The sequence below is a fragment of the Equus caballus genome, chromosome 15, assembly GCF_041296265.1.
Source record: "Equus caballus isolate H_3958 breed thoroughbred chromosome 15, TB-T2T, whole genome shotgun sequence".
In the NCBI taxonomy this organism is placed as follows: Eukaryota; Metazoa; Chordata; class Mammalia; order Perissodactyla; family Equidae; genus Equus; species Equus caballus.
Genome location: NC_091698.1, coordinates 21,381,374 through 21,402,636, shown reverse-complemented (window position 1 = coordinate 21,402,636; position 21,263 = coordinate 21,381,374). Strand labels below are relative to the sequence as shown.

Genomic DNA, 21,263 nt, shown 5'->3' with positions numbered 1-21,263 from the left:
AGCGTGTGACATAATGGCGTGCCCAATTGCTAACTTAATATTTAGCTATCAAAATTCTGAGACAAACACCTTGATGCTTCCCTAGGTCTCCACAATGAGCCACATTTGCGAATCTTTCCCAATAAGTCTCAGTAGACAGAGGAGAATGCACAGCTTTAATTTGCTAATCACCCAATTGGACAGGGGTGGTTGGGGGAGATGCTAATCGTCTGCAGACATCTGTAATGACCCTTGGACAAAACCGAGGAAAACTAAATCAAAGCTTTGACAAGGGCAGGAGAGCGGAAACAGAAGCCCTAATTGTGGCCATGTGAAGTGCACTTTCCCCTTTTGTATCTTTTGTACTAAGATTGCACAATACTGTATAAAGTAACTTTTATGGACAGAACCAAAAATGACTTTTTCCATCTTTTGGGATAAATGGTCAAACTTGATCTGAGAAATACGTGAAGAGAGACCGACATTATGGTGCAAATGTAGCAGACAAAAGGGTTTGGGCGAGCTTTTGCCAGTTAAATTTGGCTAACCTGCAGAAAGCCTATTGTCGAGCCAGCCATGCTTCACTGAGCTCCCATCCACTTTTGTTGTCATGTTTCCTCTTTATGGTTAAGTGAACCTCAAAACAATGGCAAAGAAATATGCACTGAGTCACATATTCTAAGAAATAGACTGTACTCTCCTCAAATCGAAATAACGGCACTTTAATTCTTGGATTTTCCACATTTTCGTTGGTAAAGCTCTTATTTGCTTTCTTTGAATCTGTGTCAGTTCATGCAGTTCTGCCAAGGGGGAAGCTTTACAGGACACTGCCAGTTTAGCACTTGAAATATTAAGATGAACAGAACAAGCCAAAGGTAAGCTTGCTTCCTTGCAGTATTTTGAGTGTCTGTTTCTTTGCTGGCAAAGCTTTAAGTTTTCTTGGTTGAGAGAAGTTGTGTTTAATATCCATCCTGTGTCAAATAAATTACTCTTATTGCTGTTTTTAGTGGCTGAAGTATAGAAGGGAAAAAATAAATTTGATGCCATTCCACTTATAAAACAAAGTAAAAAGCCATCGGTTTGTGCTTAAATATAGACTACACTGACATAATTGTCAGAGGTGAGTGTTGTCTCCTCAGAAAAGCATAACTTACTGAATTTCCTAGATTCAGAATGTAATTTTTTGGATAGAGAACTTGTTTTTGAAGATGAAGCTCTGTTATGTAATTTCATCATGGTCTAAAATCAAGAACTGCCAATTGTGTGAATATTTTCAGACTCTTCTTTGCTGCAGTTTCTCGTTGTGATTTAAATAACCCTTATAAATGGGCATTGTAAAGCATTTTACTTTAGAATGCCCTCTCAAAACAGTTGAACCTCAGATATGTTGAATTTCTTTCAGTAAAAGTTGCTAAGTCCTCTCAGGGTGGCTGGCTGACATTTACGGAGCCCGGTAATTGCCTTTCCCAGCGTTGTGTCCTTGAGAGAGGATCTAATGGAGTGATGAATCTTTTTACGTTTCTCCCCACAGCAAGTTCTCTGGTTTCAGTCTCCCAAATTCTCTAGTATTGAGTTTTCTTGCTAGAGTGAAGGCAAGTAACTTTCTGTAAAACACTTTCTAAAAGCCCCCAGTCAATACTTCACTGTTACTCCCTGCGTGGTCTTGACAGCTCCTCACACTGTCCCTTCCTGCTCCAGCCTCGGTTTTCTCAGCAGGTGTCTCTCAGCACACATCCTGAGTGAGTGCTCTTTTACTGTCTCCAGGAAATGCAAAACCTCATTGATTTCTCCTGCTCTCTTTGTGTTTCCTACCTTCTCACATAGGAGTAAATGGAGTTCTTAGATGAAGAAACTCTCAGTTCAAAACTTTTCACCTTTATAGAAGTTCCACAAACTCTTTTCTTTTAGACAAACAAAAAAAATAGGAGCAGAGTCCATGATAAATATTTCAAAGGCTGCTTGTTTCTGTATTAGGAAAAGAAAGGCATGTTAAAAAAAATTCTTAAAGTTAAATAAAAGCTGTCAGATTCTGACTTTGTAGCAAGTTGCTTTGCTTTCCTGGGAGAATATGCACTGTGAAAACTGACAGAGAACTGGAAAATACTTATGAGTACAGCATCCCAAAGAAGTGTGGCACCCATGTGACCAACTTCATCCACTTTCGAGGGTAAAGAATCCAACACGACGTTCAGCGGTACCATGTTGATAGGCCTAGAAAAAGGGCAACACATTGTCTTCAAATCGCATTTGCGAATCTCTCCCAGGAAAGAAGTATATTCACGTTGAAGTAGGAAGAGCTGATGACTTGCTGATGTCGTGTTTTGAACTCAGAGTATATTGCCATAGAATAGCACTTCAACAGCCTTTTAAAATGCAGAATATAAAAGTAAATAACACTCATAATATAATTGTTTGAGAAGGATTTATGGGACTACAGATACTCACAAATATGTATGTGTAATGAATTTATTGTGGATATATGTCACTTTTATAAGGACTGGAGAGTTCTCTGGTCCCTCGACGTGACTAGGTAACGAGGAGGGAAAGTTCACACAAATGATTCATGTTTTCTCAAAGTGGAATCAGTAAGTTAAGGGCTATCCTGGTAACGTTCTTAGTACCTTTTCTAATGATTATTTACTTTAAAATGAGAAATTTCTGTTTCCTGGTAAGAAAAATGTATTTAAAATAGCATCTTGGCTAAAAATGTTTGATAAACTGCTATCTGTAGCTTTTATCTCTTTCACCGTTTCCAATGATATATGATAGTGATATAAAGTAAAATTTCAAAATAGTACTATGAAAAGAATTTTAGGAAAGATTTGTAACTCTTTAAAATGTATAATTTCCACAAACTTCAATTACTTTGAAACTTAATTCATAGATTCTTTAAGTTTTAGAAACGTAATTTATACTTCCTTTTCTATGCCTCTATACACAATGCTTCATTGTAATTTTGTAAGTGTTGTAAGTTTATATGTTGGGGTTAATTGAATCCAGAGTGGAAGAAGGAGTTGAGGAAGGAACTAGACTAACAAAAATGTCAACCTTCAATTGGATATATCATTAGTTTATAATGGGCAAAAGTATTAAAATGAATGGATATAAAAATAATGTGAACATTGTGGTCCTAAACTGGGTATACTCCAGCATCATCTATTGCTCTTCAGATCTCATTTGTGCTGTTCATTCCTGGTCCTAGCTCACTGAACACCCACCAGTTTTACAATATTTGAGCAGTTTTGATCACTTTACTCTTTCGACAAAATTTTTGGGTTTTGATTGTTTTAATAGGTAAGTGATTAAGATAATAAAATTTAATTTCTAAAATAATCTTTCAACTAAAACCAGCACCTACTATAAAATCAGTGCTTTATTTTTTAAAAATTATCTTAAGCTGGAACTTAAAGGGAAGAAAATAATATTACTTAGTTAACTACCATTTCACAGGTAAACACGTATTAGTTTATATACATATGTATATTGGATATACATAATTTTACAAAATATTATATACAACTATTTTATAATGTACATTTGTATGTGATTATATGAATTTGCTAACATCGGTATCTCTCAAAGTTCATACACAAGTCTCCTAAGGTTTTAATAGTGGTTAAGTACAAAGTAAATGATCCAGATCAAACCACTATTTTATTTATCTTGTAGGAAATTAATGGATCCTCTTATATTCTGTTATTATCATTGAGATTAAAATTAAAATAGAATAAATAAGAATGTATGGGTTTTTTTAATTTGTAACTTGCATGTAATTTCTCATGGATTTCATTCACTAGCCAACTTTTCTAAATTATATGTCTATATCTTTGTTGCTGTTAATTTATACTCATCTTTTTATGCATCAGGAAAATATATGATATTGACATTAATATAATTTTCATCCAGATATGAATAAATATTGATATCTGATATGAAGATGAGACATTAATGGTCTCATCTTCAAAACTGTACACATTGTATGGAAACTTTGTTATTTATAATCTTACTGACACACTCCAATTATACATATGCTTAAATTTCGTTAGTTAATAGTGAAGTAAAGATTAAGACTTTTCTGAGCTTTGACTTTTCTGTAACTTAATTTGTGTTATTGATATTACAGCATTTAAAAAATCATATAGTTTTTATTTTTGCTTTTCACTATTCACTGCAGTAAAATATAGTCATTGAAAAATAATCAGGGAACCCAGCTATTCCCATCATATACGTAAGTCTATATGACTACGTACCCACGCCTTTCAATAAGTTAAAGGCAATACAGAAAAATCACCTTGATGGAATAGGAAATTGTACAGTTAAAATTAACTAAAAAGTAAATTTTGTTTCACGGAAGCTGGCTTTCCTTACTTTTAACTTTCATATGTATTTTGTCTTTCAAAGAAGGCTGACTCTATGTAGTATTTAAATGGTCTAATTCATCTTCCTTTAACCTATTGTTCATTTATTTTATTCAATTTATTTTTATAATTATTTTATAATTAAAAGTGTTCTCACTCTATGTGGGAACGTTATAACTTGAGTAAAGCAAACACCAACTCAAAGAACAACATTAACTCTGGACTGAAACTCATCACAGGACATTGTGATCCTGCAGTGTGATTCCTGAGGAGGCTATTACAGAATGAATAAGCTGATTATGATGGAAATTTTCCTCCTGGTGTCATTCTGGTCCTCACTTGCATACACTGCAATAGAACTTCACAAGCACTCATGTTCTTCCATATTTGCTGGTGTAACAATTCACAATTGCAGTCTCAACAGTGATAGTAACACTTAAATGAAATTGTTCTACATAATTTCATGATATATGAAAGAGATTAAAATAATTGAATTGCTTTAATATATCCCATTAGTGTTTGCGATATCTTGATTCATATTTTCTTTTTAAGCCATATAAAGGGTGGTTTCTGTCCTAGCAAAGCAGCATTTCATGACGTTGGGGGTGGGGTAGAGTGAGTCAAGATATTGAAAGAGAGGGTGTGAGGGGAGAGAGAGCAGAATTGATGAGGAACTGAGGGCAAAGAAAGACAGTGAGAGTTTCTTACTTTTTATATGACTCTGTGGGTTAGAATTAAGATAAGCCTTACATGCAAAACTTTAATTTTACATTTATCTATGTTCAAACCCTAAAAAGCCAATTTTAAGGAAAAAAACCCACTTATCTTCCTTCCTAAATCCTGTTTGAGAAATAAAAATTTCAAGGAAAAGATATACAAACTTTTCCTCAATAATTTTCTGAGATTAACAATCTTGATGGTATTGGCTGGTGTATCATGCTTCTGAGCAATGTTTAGACCTGGGACAATAGGGATGCACAGTGGCAGCCTTCCCTCCTTTTTGATAGAGATTTGTTACAATTGAGTGACTATTTGCTAGTACTATAATTTAGATATATAATCAACACACTGCGCCAATATTAGGAAGCAATTAATCATGTGCCATCCAAAGGAGACTGAGCACAAGAGGAAACTGAGAAACAAGTAAGTTGTAAGTCTTGCTTAATGTAGGAGGAAATGAGAATGCATGATGGAACTCTGCTCTGTGAGCATGACTTCGCTTAAGAAGGTAGAATTGCTATGATGATTTGCTGACAGGGTCTTGTCTCCTTTACAACACAAGTGCCTGTCTTGAGAGAGCTTGACAAACCTGGGCTGACCCACACTCAAAGGCTAGGAAGGGACTCTCAACCACAGCCAATAACATCAATTACCCGCCCCCCCATGAGATCATTATCTGCGAATGCATCCGATTCTCCTCTGAAGACATTTCTGTTTCTAATTCTATTCATTACTCACATGCAAAAAACAAAGTTATTTTAAAATCCAGCCCCTGGATGGTAGAAATTGATGAGGCACACAATTTTTTCAAGTGAATATATTTTTGACATTAAAATTATTTATTCGAATAAGAAATTTTTATGGGAAAAAATGAACTCAGGTGAACTCAATTTATGTGAAGAAAACTTTACCTGAGCATTTCTCTGAAAGACTGTTCAGCATTTGGACCGTGATAGCTAACTGTTCTTGGGGAGGCTTCCTAGGTTTGCACGATGCTCTCCTGGTAACATAAGCAGGAGGATAGATGGTCCACATGTCCTTCATTCCAGTCCTTGGATAAGAGCACATTTCCCATGATACTTTGAAACATTTAACGTTTTACTACTACTGCAGCATATTTTGCTTTTAAACAAAACCACATTTTAGAAAAATTGGGTAAAAAGGACTCAAGATGTCCACACTATACAGCAAATAAAGCAATTCTCTCTAAGTCTGCGATATTGCCACCTACCTTAGCAGTCTTGATTTGCCCTCATATTGGCAGTTGCTTAGGACTTAGAGCCACAGAAAATATAAAATACCTGTGGGACATATTCCAGTAGTGTACATTAAATTTGGGGATTTTACGTGTGATAAAGTATGTCAGTGTTGCTTACAGGGAATTCCAGTGATACCTCAGCTTTCTTGGACTTATTGTAAATCCTTTGTTGGAATTATTGTGGCTGGTTCAATAATTCAGATTAGCCCTCATGTTTATTAATGCACTACATCTGTGCAAACAACATGTCAAGCAGAAAGTTTATTGTAATTGCCTGAGCAAACAGAACCTGAAAGAAGCAATTTCCAGTTACAATGTGCTATGACAAGTAATGAGGTAATTGGCATTCTGTCCTGATTACTTCCACCTTCTTTTTCATCAGGTCTATATTGTGTGTGATAGATAGTTTTATAAGAAATGAAGGTGTTTGATAATATGGTTCGCTGCTGCTTAAGGTTAGTGATTAAAGACAATCATCATTTTCTCTCAGAGATCTTATTAGCTTTAACATTATTTATTCATATGTGTAAGAATGTGCCCAGGACCCATCTCCTCAGTGCACTGCATGCTGTTAAAATGTAAACGCAACTGCTACCGACTGAATGCAGAGCATGTTCTAGGTTTCCAAGCAGGATGGAACACAGCAACTTTTTGCAAATGAAATCTAGGCACTAACAGTGTGGGTTAGAATAACGGCTTGGAGCCTGCATCTGTATTCCACATTCACCTGCTTTACAATAACAGAAGCAGCATGATATTTAAGGGCAAGATGGTAATTTGATGCTGAATCCTCATTTCCAGGATTTTATAACTTCTATAAACATTACCCTTTGCTTCCAGCCTGCAGTGAGGAAAAACATGGAATGCTTCACATTTCTAGACCCAACATGAATAGTTTAGAAAGTGTCAGAGTCTCAGATTTTAAAAAAGAAAGAAATTAGGAAAAGAGCAGAAGTTATTTTGGGAGAAAGGAAAAAATGTCCTATTTTCGTTCCAAAGGAATTTTTCCCCCTCAATTTATAACCTTCATTCTTGGCACTTTCAATCTATGGAGAGGGAAAAATCGTACAGTCCCCTTAGTTGAAGAAGATGGTTGAGAATGACCCACATTCACTCTCTTTGTTCCGGCACTTTAATGCTATCTTTAGATGTGTGTTTTCCCAGCTAACTTATGTCTCAGCATCTCTCAGGTTTCAACCTAAGTGCCCTTCCTGCCCGCCCTTACTGTATGTTCTCAGACTTCTCCATCATCCTCCACATCATATGTCAATCCTTGTTCACATGTCTGTCTTTACAGCCAGTGGTCATCAACTCCATAAGGACAAAGAGTCCGTCTTTAACCTGGAGGCAGTGTAGCCTGTTGACAGTGACCGCAACTTTGGGATTGTGCTGTTGGAATTGAAATCCCAGCTCCACCACTCACAAGTGACGGGAACTCAGACAAGTCCCCAAATTTATCAAAGGTTGTATTGTCCCACTTGAAAAATGGGTATAATAATTTTACTACTCTCACAAGGCCTTTGATAGGATCCAATACTAAGGCTCTTAGAATAGTGCCTGGCACGTGTAGACACTCAATCCATGTTTCATGAATGAAAACATATGGATTTTAGAAAATTCGTCTTCCAGGCCTCACTTTCTAGAACTACCTCATTTTCTCTAATATTAAGAAGTCAAGCAAAAACAAGCAGGAAATGAAATTTTATTTATTAATACTGTACATTCTGAAGATACTCAATTCTAGAAGCTTATTAATAGGAGATAGAATGAAAGTGGAAGAGTGAGTATACGCAGAAAAAAATCAGTTTTCTGTGGTTTGCTTCCCTACAAAGGCCCAGAAGGGCATCCAAGCTCTCAGAAGCTAAGTGGAATATACAGCTACAGTTGCGAAGCACAGGAAATCTTCAGCAGCTTTGACTTCCCTTTAACAAGATTATGAGCTGCACCACCCTATTCCAGTCTTCTAACTGGAGAAGGAACCTCAGCTCTGCACTGGGCACAATGGTGTGACACAATGACTACTCTTTGAAAAGAAGTGAGGGTTGTATGAAAAATCCGTTTTAAAATACACTCATAGTCAGTAACTGATAACAATCCATATCTTCTGACATGAGGGACCTCATAAAATCTCTAACAATAAAGATAATTCTTCGACTAATCCATTTGTAGATTTCAACACCAACCTAAGTACTTTGGTCCTTTTTCATGCATTTTTATTTGTCCTAAAATGCGGATAATGTTGCAAAAAGACAATTAGGAGAAATCACTTATGCCTCAGGAAATAGAAAGAATATTGGAGCTGGCTCATAGAAAAAGCTGGTAAGTCTGGGACAAAGCTGTAATGAGGTCAGGCGTGGGCAAAATACCATGCCTGGACACAGGCTCTTCAGCTCTTCATTTTAAACATCTTTCCACCTTCTTTGTTTTAATTGTTTCTTTCTTTTATCAATATTTTTGAAAGTTTTTTCTGTGCTAACCCTGTGCCTGGCAGCAGTAGCTACTTAATAAATAATTGTTCAAAGAAAGGATAGATGGATGGATAAATAGGCAAGAGCTTCACCAGGTATTGGTACCTGGATACCTTATTATTGTTACAACAGCCACTCAGGGAGAGAAGTCCAGAGCTGTAGCTAAAGGTACCAGCCACTGCCTGTTAAAATGCCATGCGCTCTCTTGTTACTTACTGTCCATGAGTGATCCCGGGCTAGAAATGGCTGAGAAATCTGCAGGGAGTCTCCACAGAGCTGGAGTAAACTTAGGCCCATCTTTCAAAATCTTTGAGAACATATGATGCATGAGGTGGCAGGACCAGTTGAAAGTCTAGAAAACTTCGCAAATTTAAATAGATTTAATTAGAATTACTAAAGAGCTGTATTCAATAATTTAACAGGATGCAACAACTATGAGTCCATATCATGTGCTTAACACTAAGTGCATCCCAGAAGAGAGGGAATCAAAAGAGGAGGCAGTAAAAATTGCTTAATTAGTTAATTAATTAATTAATCAATTAAGAAACTGGGAAAGACCAAAATGCAGTATGCAAAAGGTGCCGGCCGTCATTTACAGAGAATGAGGCTGGCCCTGGGCAAGAGCATTGTGTAGCATTTATTTACCACTTACTGTGTATTGAAATGCTATGTTTACACATGATAAAATGTTAATTCTCATATAAAGTCCTGAGAAAATTGAGGCTAAGAAGGTCACAGATGGAAAAGGAATTTACCCATCCCCAAAGTCCATGCATTTTCTAACATGCCACATTTCTGCGGAGGAAACATGTTAGAAAGCTAGAGGAATAGGTGGACTGTACATAAAGGATGGGGAGCTGGAAAAGCAGCAATAGATGAGTTCCTGCAGGGGCCTCGCCCACACCAACCCTCCATGGGGATCTGAGGAGAGGCGTGGTGCAGGGGGTGGAGGTGACCTGCAGCCGGACCTTTGCTGGCAAGCAACTGTGACAAAGTAGTGCCACTGCTCACAGGGCCCGAGTGCAGGGAGCTTGAAAGCAGAGATCCAATGAACCCCAAGTAACGAGAGGGAGCAAGAGACCAAGAGAACAAAGAAAAGTGACCTTGCCTAGAAGTAGCTCTGTAGCAAGAAAGGACATAAACTGGCCCTCACAGATCCTGAGGCTGGTATTGATCAGAAAAGGTCTGCAGCCTCCAGAATGGGCTGCCAGTTGAGCTCAGTGGGCTGCTCAGTGCAGCTACGAGCCTCAAAGGACACGGGCTGCATTGATTACGAGAAGCATGTGGCGCTGCACATATCATTGCAAATTTGGAGGAATCTGAATTAATTTCTGCAAAAATAGCAATTTAAAAGGGGGTTGTAGCTTTCCCATGCATAAGAAAATTGCATGAAGGAAACTTGGAAGATTTTCTACACATATAATTTTAGGAATATAGAATAAGAATAAACTTTGTCAGTTCAAATTTCTAAGTACTTAATTCAGCTAAAGAATTAGTAAAAGCATTAGTACTGGCTAAAGTCTGCAATAATTAGAATCATTAGTGAAATCATGAACTAAAATTGTATTTATACCTTGATATTCTTCTTTCATTAAAGCCATTAGTTGCCTGTGACTATGTAAAGAGAAGTTTTAAATATATTTTAATTGCATATAAAGATCCAATAAATACTTCAAATGGTAAAGCCTACAATCAAGAACTTTCTCTAAAAATGATTAGCTTTGATCAAAAAAGTACAGTATGAACTTACTAAAAATTCTGTTAATAGAAGTATTACCTTTTTATATGCCTTGCATTTTTAAAGATGGTTACATGTTGATTTACCTAAAAAGGAATACAGTGAAAAAAATTAACTCTATAGATAACCAGACTTGACTGAAAATGTATACCCAAACAACTGAGTTGCCAAAATCAAGGAGCTGCTTTCATTACTGCCTACTTTTCCATTCATTCATGTATTCATTCGAAGAACATCTCTTAGCATGTCAGGAAGTTTGCTAAATGAAATGATGAGATCAACTCTCGTCTACTCTCTGTCTCACTCATTCTCACATGTCTACTTAGCCTGTAAGTCCTACAGATTGTTTTCTTTATAATTCTCAAATGATCTCATTGTATTTCCGTATCCACTAAATTAGGAAGTCATTTCTTGTCTAGAATTGCAGCAGTCTCCTAACTAAACTGTCGCCCTCATAGCAGAAGAAAGGCATGAGACTGAGTGATGGCATGGCACATTTGAACTCCAGGCAATTTGGTATGTCTGAAGAGCTAGGCAAGAGGACTAGTGGGTGTAGCAATATTTGGAGAGGTAAAAAGGGGCTAAATTATCAAATATAGTGTTAGCTAAGCTAAGGAGTTTAAATCCTGTTTGGGATAGTATAAGGAAATTGAGTGTTTTAATTGAGGGAGTGGCATCATGTGATTTGCGTTTAGAAAGTTCACATCAGGATATCTGGTTATGAGAAGGGCTGTTGAATTTATAAAGTGCCCTACGATCTCAAGGTATGATTAACGTTAACTTATTTTCCTCACTGTTCTCTCTTGAGTGAGGCATACTGTCCTCTGTATTGTACCCTTTGGTTTTATTACATTTTATTTTGGTGTTCCCAGTACTAGCTAGAGTACAAGGCATATAGTAGTTGAACAAGATGATGAAGATCCCTACGTCACATAAATATCAGTTAAATATAACTTAAAAACTAAAATTAAAGGGGAAAACATTACAACTTCTAGAAGAAAGTGTAGGATATCTTTAGGTATGCAGCGAGAGGGCGTTCACATATAAGGCACAGGAAGCACTAATTTAAAAGAAAAGAACGATAAGTACGTTACAATCAAGAAGTTCTCTTCATCAAAAGACTGCTATAAAGAGAGTGAAAAAGGTACAAACAGAAAGGGGATATTAGCCACATATGTAACCAAATAATATCCACAGTATCTGAAGAACTCATGCATCTACATGAAAAAGACTCATTGAAAAATAAGCATTTCACACAAGAGGAGGCATAATGAATCAATAAACATACGTAAAGATATTTTATTTCCTAAATAATCAGCTAAATTAAATCACAATGAGATGCCATTTACAACCACTAGGTTGTCCAGAAAAAAAATTAAAATTCCAATAATGCCAAATTTTGGCAAAGGTATGGAAAAAGCAGGAACTCTATATGTTGCCAGTAGGAGTGAAAATTGGCATAACCTTTGTGGAAATAATTTGGCATTATCAAGTTGACTCCCACACATGCACCAATTAACATGCAAGAAAATGTTTATAGCAACATTGTTTGTGAAACTAAAAATAACTAACTCATTGAACAAACAAGTGAATAAAATTTTCTATAATTACCTCATGAGACACAATATAGCAGCAAAAAGGAGTAGGTTAGAGCCACATGCTACAAGGGTGAATCTTAGATACATAAGAGTAAAAAAATTCAGCAAGTTACAAATTATACCTTATTACAAAAGGTAATAATTGGATATCATCTTTTATGAAGTTCAGAAAGAAAATAAAAAATAGATTACTTAGGGATATCTCCAGGTAAGATAAATCCATAAATGAAAGCAATTATTATTATTATTACTTTAAACTTAGTATCATGTTTACCTCTGGGGAGAAATAAGAGTTTGGGATTTGGCGGGAGAGGGCTATGGGATTATCAATGGTAATAGTAAGATTCAGTTTCTAAAGCTGAGTGTTTGTTTCAGAGGTGTTTGTTTCGTCACTGTGTTTCATAAATTACTTATATGGCACCGATATTCTTTTGTAGGTGTCAAATACTTCCCAGTAAAACAAAGAATAAATTATTTATAATGTAGAAACAAGTGAATGATAAAGTGATATTTAGTATTAATATCTAACAGTAAATAATATTCACCTATTATCACAATTGGGAAACGTATATTAGCTTATCTTTCAAATTAAGAGCAAATTCTCTATGGTTTACCATCTCTCTACCTACCCTCTCTCTCTCCACCATTATCTCAGTTTTGCGTGTCATCGTTTTGTTGCGGTCTCTGCTACAGCCTCCTTCTCCTCTACTCCTTGTCTCCAGTTCTATCAACACCTTGATCACACTAGAGCCAAGCTCATCTCTCTAAGGTGCAAAACTGACCACGACCCCCTCCTTAAAACCCTTCAAAGACTCCATGGCCCTCAGAAGGAAGTCTAAATTCTGTGACATGACATGCACCTTATTTTTTCCCAGGATCCACTTCCCTCTCGCTCTTCCAGCCTCATCCTTTTTATCTTGCCTGCTCTTCAGTAACATTTAGGCTCCAGCTACAGTGATAACATTAGTGAACTCGTACAATGCTTACAATGAGCCAGATGCCCTTCCAAGCCCCTTACATGTATTAACTCATTTAATTCTCACAGCAATCTTAAGAAGTACATACTATCATTATACTCATTTTTCATCTAGAAAACACGCTCAGAGAAGCCTTGGTTGTCCAAAAGAAAACAAGCTTGTCCAAGCTGTAAAAGCAAGTTAAATAGCAGAGCTTGGATTTCTCTGCTTGAAATAGCTGACCCTTTATCCCTGACAATTTGCTTGGTTGATCCTTACTTGTTCTTTCAGAGGTATGTTAACTAAGACTTTCTCGATCCCACCCCCAGCCACACCCTAGCCCTAGCGGTGGAGCGGCTGGATGCGCTGCAGCAGCCCTTGGCGCGGAGCTCTGTCACAGCGCTGTTCGCAGCCACCTCCCGAGCCTTGCCCTTTCAAGTCACCACATTGCTGTTCCTGGCGCACAGTTGTACTCAATACACATTGATTAGATTCATGAATGAATAAAGGCCTTTAGTTAAATAGTGACCCAAATCCAAATTTTAAAGTTTTTTTCTCTCTTCACAAATACTGTTTTCTGTCTTTCCTCTAATCACTTCTAAATATCATTATTCTTACTAATTCAATGAGGAAAAAGCATTTAGAAGCCATGCAAACAAGTAATATTCAAAAGTGTGATTCACTGTGTTTATACAAAGTTATGACTTAATATAATCACAATAAATAAAATAAGCTTAAAATGATTTAAAAAATGAGTGCTTGAATGTTTTCTTGAATAAATTTTGTTGGAGTCTGTATTCTGCAGGTAAGTATAGTTCTAAATAACTTACATCACTAATTACGGCCAGTTGAACTCTCTTAGAGAATTAAGTGATCCCCTCCAGCTGTAGAGAAAAAGTTTAGGATTACAATATCAGGGAATTAAAAAATTGTATGAGTTTACTCAAGTTCATATCTTAATTGTGGGGCTCAGCTAATACTGGTTCATACAAAGTGCCACCAAGCACTGATCCCAGAGAACTTCAGAGCCACTCAACACTCACAGAAGTCATAGATAATTCATGAATAAAGAGAGAAACCTGCAGTGTTGTGTTGCTTTAAACTGATCCATTTGCAGTTGGTTTCTCCAATTTTAAGCAGAATTATCATTTCAATTCAGTGATTTCAATGCTTTCTGCACCAAGGAATTATCAGTACTTTCAAGATCCCAGACGATACCACCAAGCCTGGAGAACATAATAGGCTGTGTGTCAACTGCAACACACAGCCCACTCTTCTTGTGAATGGATGCAAAAACTTACCATGTAGATCACAAAGATCAGGAAATTTCCCTGAAGTAATCTTCTTGATGATTCTAGGATTAAGGGGTACCCTATAAATATTTCCTTCAGGTAAGTGTGTGGGTTGTCACAAGCTCTTTGTAAAATCATTGAAACATTAAAAAAAAAAAAAACCTCTTAAACTTTTACTTATTACTTGATGTCTACAAGGCAATAACTTTTTTCTCCCTCTCCTCCTCCTTCTCATCTCCTTCTTTTCTTCTCCTTCTTCTACTTGGTCAAGAAATTTAATTGACTAGTTCTTTTGGATTATGTCGACATAGTCTGATGTGATGGCACAGGAAGCAATGGAAGGAAAAGAAGATGGAAAGAGAATGGAGAGATGTTGATAAATATATGAGATTTCTTAGCCAATATCTAAGATGAAATATAATTTCAAATAAGTTGTAAAATCAGGAGCATAGCCTTTCACTTAAAAGTGTCCACTGGAAGAAGTCAAGCAGGCGGGGGAGGCAGGCAAGACGTTGCCAGACCTTCATCTGTGCTCACATGTGCACTGACAGCTGGGCTAGTGAGAGATCAAGAGACCACATGGCTGTGGAAAGAGATGGAGCAAGCACATCAACATGACCTATAGACCCTGGTGCCCTATTTGAAGAAACTCATTTGCAAATTTCTCAATAGTTTCATGCCTTCCTAAGGCGTTAAAATGCCCTGTCCAGGATATAGAGGTCAAGGAGGGAATCCAGGTGGAAAGCATGTGCCAAGAGCTTTTGATCATTTTTGATAAAGAAATAAGAATCATTGATGATTTTATTAAAAAACATTAAAACTGCATCAAAGCATCAAAATAATCTTTTCTGTAAAACTATAGGTCATTACAATGAAGAAAAATAATTTTTATATTTAAAATAGGTTTTCTTTTATAGGGTTTCTGCATTTTTACAATATGAAATGTATACTAAGTCTTTTAGTAATCTTTTTTCTTTAACATTTCTAGACATGTGACTCTATTAAAATTAAGATAAAATCATCAAAAAAAATCTTTATTACGTACCTACCAGGTGTGTGACACTTTGCTGAGGCAGAATTTATAACTATTTATAGTGTCATATTGCATATCATATATTTTTAAAGTCCAAGGATAACTGTGATGCCTGCTCGTGTTGTCAATAATAGAAGTTCATGACATTTGATTTGAGGCTTTGTGAGAGGCAATGTTATTCTGATTTAATAGCTTCCATCTGCTCTTCTCATTTTCATTGCTCCTTTTACAGTTTCCAAATTCCACTCTATACCCTCCAGGGAAATTTTCTCAAGCATTGATTCTATTCATCTATGAATTGGAGTAGGAGGGAGGGTTCTTCTGCAGCCTTACGGTTTTGTTTATTGATCTTGATGGTTAGGCAACTTGTTGACATGAACACACTTGTGTTTCTATTTCTTATATTTTTTTGATGTTGGTAAGTGCTCGGTAATCGTGAAGACTTAGCCCTGAACAAAACATAGTGTTGAGACATTGCTTTACAACGTTAAATAGAGAAACATTTCATGAATAGAGAGGAATAGAAAAGAGACCCCTTCTATATTGTTAACTATCACAGAGCAATATTTGTCTATCATGATGAAACAAGAAAAAATATGTTTACATGTATGAATCTAAAGCTTAATTTACAATCATTACAATGTGTTGCAATATTAGTCAAATATCAGCACAATATTAACACAAATATAACACATTTGGGAAATATCATAGGTCTACTGGCCACATGTGGCGTTATTTTTAACCTTTTCATTTTAAAAGTAATATTATATTATACTGGATAAAAATATGTATAATTCTGTCTTGACATTATATGCCATTCGATTTCATGCGAGCTCCCTAAGTCAAACATGGAATGTACAATATTTTTTACTCTACTATAGCAAAGACTTTACAAACATGTTCCTAAGAAAATAGGAGGAAAGTAAACTAAGTGACTAGTATTGTACAAATACCAATCATGTGCATGATACAAAATCACTCACATACGCTTTCTCATTACTTTTTGAGAAGCCATGTTTTATGATATCTTGACACTGAAATACTTTTATTTTTAATTTTCAATATAAAAATATCAAATGGAGAGACATATAGATATATTTCAAATTAATAATGAAAAGTGCAAGTAATCTATACCTTTAGTAAAGCATTTCTCATACTTATTGGCCACAGAGTGGGATTAATACTTTTAGACACACATTTTGGGAAAATTCATCTTAATTTCTAAAGGAAATGTGAGATATATTAAAATGAATGAAACAGGATGGGATTGGGCTGGTGGGAGCTGCCTTTGGAGAAACATGGAAGAACCATCAATGACAAATAAAGAGATTTGGAATTTAAAGTTGCCTTCTGGGCTTCTCTGAATGCCATTTTCACTCCGAGGGTCCATTAATTACAGACTGACCTAAAGGGCTTTCACCCCAGCTTTCTCCATCTGATAATAAATGGTTGAGTAACCTTGCACTAGTCAAATTATTAGTTTCACCTGCTTCACCTACACACTTTCTTTCCATTGAGAATTTCTAAATTGAAAACCAAATTAATGCTTTCTCCTTGTCTTTGCTGTGTGTTCCACTTTTTATTCTATAAGATTCCTCTCTAGACATTTAGATAAAATAAGTCTCTTATCAAACCATCGGGTCATTTCAATTCCATCTGCTCTGATACTCACATTGCACCTGCTCTATGCTCATTTACTATTTAACCAAACTTTAGCTTATGTTGTACATACGTTTACCCTTGTCATCTACTTAACTATATTTTAAACTCTTTGGTGGCAGAAGACACGTCTTTTTATCTTCTAGAGCACAAGGCACTGTGAACAATACATAGTAGATTTTAAATATTTGTTTATCAGAATGAGGGTACAAAATAGTCATTCACTTCTATATTTATAAATTCATTCATTCTACAAACTGTAATGAAGACCTACTATGTACTTACCATTATGGAAGATGCTTGAGATATAAATATATACAACACTACATCCAGTGAATCTGGAAAGGATCATTTAACGGTAATACTAGGTTTGAGAGTGTATCTCCTGAAACAATGAATATATTCTTTTAAAATAAAAGCCGTAGTAGATTCTAGGTAGGTGGATATTCTAAAAACAATGAAATTTAGATCTCTAGATTATTCCAAATCAATTACACACCTTGGCAGTTCCCAGAGTACAGCCCTGATGAATTACTCACCTAGATCCTCTATTAAATGGTTATTTTTCACATCTTCAAAATTTTTTTCAAATAAGAGTTTCTTTAAATAATCTGATTGTTAAGAATTTTTTTCATTACCACTAGCATCATGTTAAACAATTCTCTTTTTTCCTTTTGTTTATTTTAGTACTCACTGCTTTGGTTAATTTTAGCTAGTTAATTTCTCTACCTGAAAGCAATCTTTTCTTTCTCTGGTGTAGACGTTTTAGATGTTCTTCTTTGAGCTAATTAATTTTTTTTTCTTGGGGTTCTTAGACCCACTGTTGAGTTATCTGCTAAAACGTTGAAGTCCATTCTGTCCAGAGAAAACAACCCAAATTAAATGTGTTATAAATCCTTTTACCTTCAAAACTAACCTAGCGTATGAGCTTGACATATTGAGGCAATTTATTGTATAACAAAACTGTAACAATTGGTGTCTAATATTGATCACACTTCTCAAAGTTCCATCAATATTCCAGCTTATTTACATTTTATGTCCTTTTTCTAGATTTGTATTTTCCAGATTTAAATATAATTTTATTCCTTTACACATATTTTTTAGTTTATTTACTTCCATTGAATTTTTATTCCTTGTTCATACCAGTGTTAGTAACACCACTCAAATTTAAAATTCTGGTACACAACATTTTACAATCACTCTTATGTTTTTTTAAAAATAATTTATAATCATTTTAATAAAATATCAATTGCTTAGACTTTCTACTGGTAGTTCTACTCTCAGCTACAGCATTATAGTATATTTTTAATATAGTATTTTATGCTAATTCATATCGCTGAGTCAAATTTCCCACTAAAACAATTAGAATAAAATTTTCACAATAATATATTTATGTGTCAGCATTTTAAAAAGTACATATTCATTTATTTCACAGTTAATTGTAGGACTTACTGGAAATAATTGCTATTCTTGAAGGCTGGTATACATTATGTTTTATTTGTATGCTATGTTTAAAACCGAATTATTTTATTCTTCGATTTAAGTAAAATACAGTTTTTCATTTTAAGCAAACCAACACTACTTAATTTTTCCCCTAAGTTTTTCAATATTCTTGGTTCTAACATTTTCTTTTCTGAATGAATTTCTATAATCATTTGCTGGAGGCTTTTTTTATTTTTTGTTTTTTGGATTTTTTTTTGAGAGATTTGCCTCACAGACCTAAATGACAAAACTTACTAAAAGAAACAGGAGAAGTGGAAATCTGATGTGAGAGATTGAGAGAGATGCCATCCAGGATGACCTTCATATTTGAATAACAAACTCTTGTAAATTGTCAGTTTCTTTTTTTTAGTTGTACATTCATAAATACTTGCTCTCTATACGTGTATTTTCAAACTTTTTGTGCTAATAAAAGTTGGTGAGACCAAAACATTTGGAACTGGTTTTAGCATTACGAAGTTGAATTTATTTATAAAAAGCTTCAAGAAAGAAGAAAAATAACAAGCAAGTTTGTGTCTCCCAAAGCATTGTCAAATCTACATAAGCACATTGACTATATGCTATATTATATGTATGACATGCTGAGGACAATATAACATAACAAATAGGTCCAACTTTAAGACTTTTCTGATCAAAATAAAAGAACACATAAAAGCACAAGCACCAATAAATACATAGGCAATGGCCTAATATAAATTATATGAATATTTAGTGTAGAAATTTTGACATTTAAAGAATACCCTATAATTAAGGGAATGTGATGTACAGAATCTTGAGCTAACTTTATAACAGAAGACCAGCCCACCCAAAAAAAGTATTGTTAAAGTAGTCAATATTCCCATTACACAGATGCTGATGACCATTTGCAAAACATTTTAGGAGAGCACCAGTGTCCACATTGTCAAGTTTTCTGAATAGTAAATAACCTTTTCCTTTCCCACCTCTTGCGCCAGTAATCAATCCTAGTCTATAAGCAAAAATCCCATCGCCCGACCAGTAACCCTCTGCAGTTGTGCAACCTTGAATTAAAAGAATAGTTTTCCCTACGTGTTTTGTGGTGACAAGATGGCAAATGATTTGGCTAGTGACTCAGTGGACATACTTATTGACGATTCAAATATACTGAGAATGTCGCACTTGTTCAGCTGAATATGGATAACACGATGGAGAGGCGAGGTTCTTGCAAATAACCCATTCTTTGAGGTGGGGAGAACGTGGAAGGTAACTGGGAAAGTTAGCATTTAAAGTCATTTACCTAGTGTGATCAGCATGGACCGAAACATTTTCTATAACTCTATTCACTGTTTTCCAGTTGAATTTTCAAAATGTTTCTAAGAGATAGAACCTCACATTTTAATATGTCAATCTGAAATGTGACATTTTGTTTTTCAGTTGTAAAGAGCATCCAATCAAGAGTTATTCTGAGGTTCCTTGTATCCCATGGGCTTTCTTGTTTTCTCCCTCTCTCTCCATCCTCACCATAAAGCATCTGCATCTGTTATTTTCTAGAAAGCTTTTACATGCTCTAGTCATTTTTGTTAGGCTTTTTGTTTCTTAGTTGCCACAATTTCCCCCTTCTTTCAGCCACAACCCCAGGCACTTCCTACTAGAGAATGACACCAAACAACATGTCAAGAGCCTTTCAAAATTGCTGCCAGACTTCAATGACATTCTTACAGCATATGGAGTACTGATGTGGTGAAAACATGGCAGAAAACTACCTGATGCTCACCGAGTCAGGAAGTTCAGGCTGATGGAGGGTTCTGGTTCAGATTTGCAACATAAACAGGACTTTAACAGTTTTTTAACAAGGCATCAAAGTAAAAGTTACCAAAAATGTTTTTTTCACTCAGTTGTATCTCTCAGGCCTCATCCTTCAAGTTCTGTCAATAAAGAAGGAAATATTAAGATAAAACAAAAGCTAAAATTATTCCTAAGTGATCTTGGCTAATAAAATAATTTAGTTATAATTTAAATGTATTATTGTATGTTATCTTAGGTCAGGACATATAGTGAGAGCTAAGTGCTTGCTATTCTTTTTCACATGAGGCAAACCTCTTACAGAATATGAAATTTAACTTCAAGAGAAAAAATATATATTAGGAAATTCAGTAAATGCCCATTCGGAAAAATATTCAGTGAAATAATCATGTGCTTAATTGGGATACATCTTTTAATTTGTTAATGAATTATTATTTGTTAACAAATACATAGCATATATGTAAATATATGCAAATTCATACCCTTATATGTGTGTGTGTATCCCTTTAACAGTTTATTTTATTATAATGGAAAATTACCGTAATATTAGTACGGGTTTAGAATTACATCGTATACCAGAGTTTTGGGCAGATGTGCTATTGCATGATTTCCAGATGGAGGTAAATTTGTCCCACTAATTCTACATTTCCTAAATAAAGTTTAATCTTTCTTATAATGAAGAGAACATAAAGATTAAAACAAATAACACTAGAGAATGACACAAGTGCTTAGAATTGGTCCTTGCAGTCCAGTTTTATTGTAGATTTAAATTAATAACCCTTCAAGGAGGCCTTGCTATAATCATATATTCATTTTTCTCTGTTAAAAAATATTTCTGGCAGTCTTTTCGTGTGTAGATATATTTTTGGACATAAAAAGCAGGTCACTTTAATAGGCACTGAATCCTTGAGTAAGTTTCACAAAATGATAATAGTGGGATATA

The 21,263-nt window shown here is 35.2% G+C and overlaps 1 long non-coding RNA gene across 1 annotated transcript in view; it reads left to right on the top strand.

Annotated features, from left to right (window-relative positions):
• The first annotated feature begins 776 nt into the window (after positions 1-776).
• LOC138917740 (uncharacterized) overlaps positions 777-21,263 on the top strand; it is a 220,417-nt gene continuing 199,930 nt past the window's right edge. Inside the window, exon 1 of the long non-coding RNA XR_011426182.1 lies at positions 777-854. This is a non-coding gene — a long non-coding RNA (uncharacterized lncRNA). The remainder of the gene's footprint in view (positions 855-21,263) is intronic.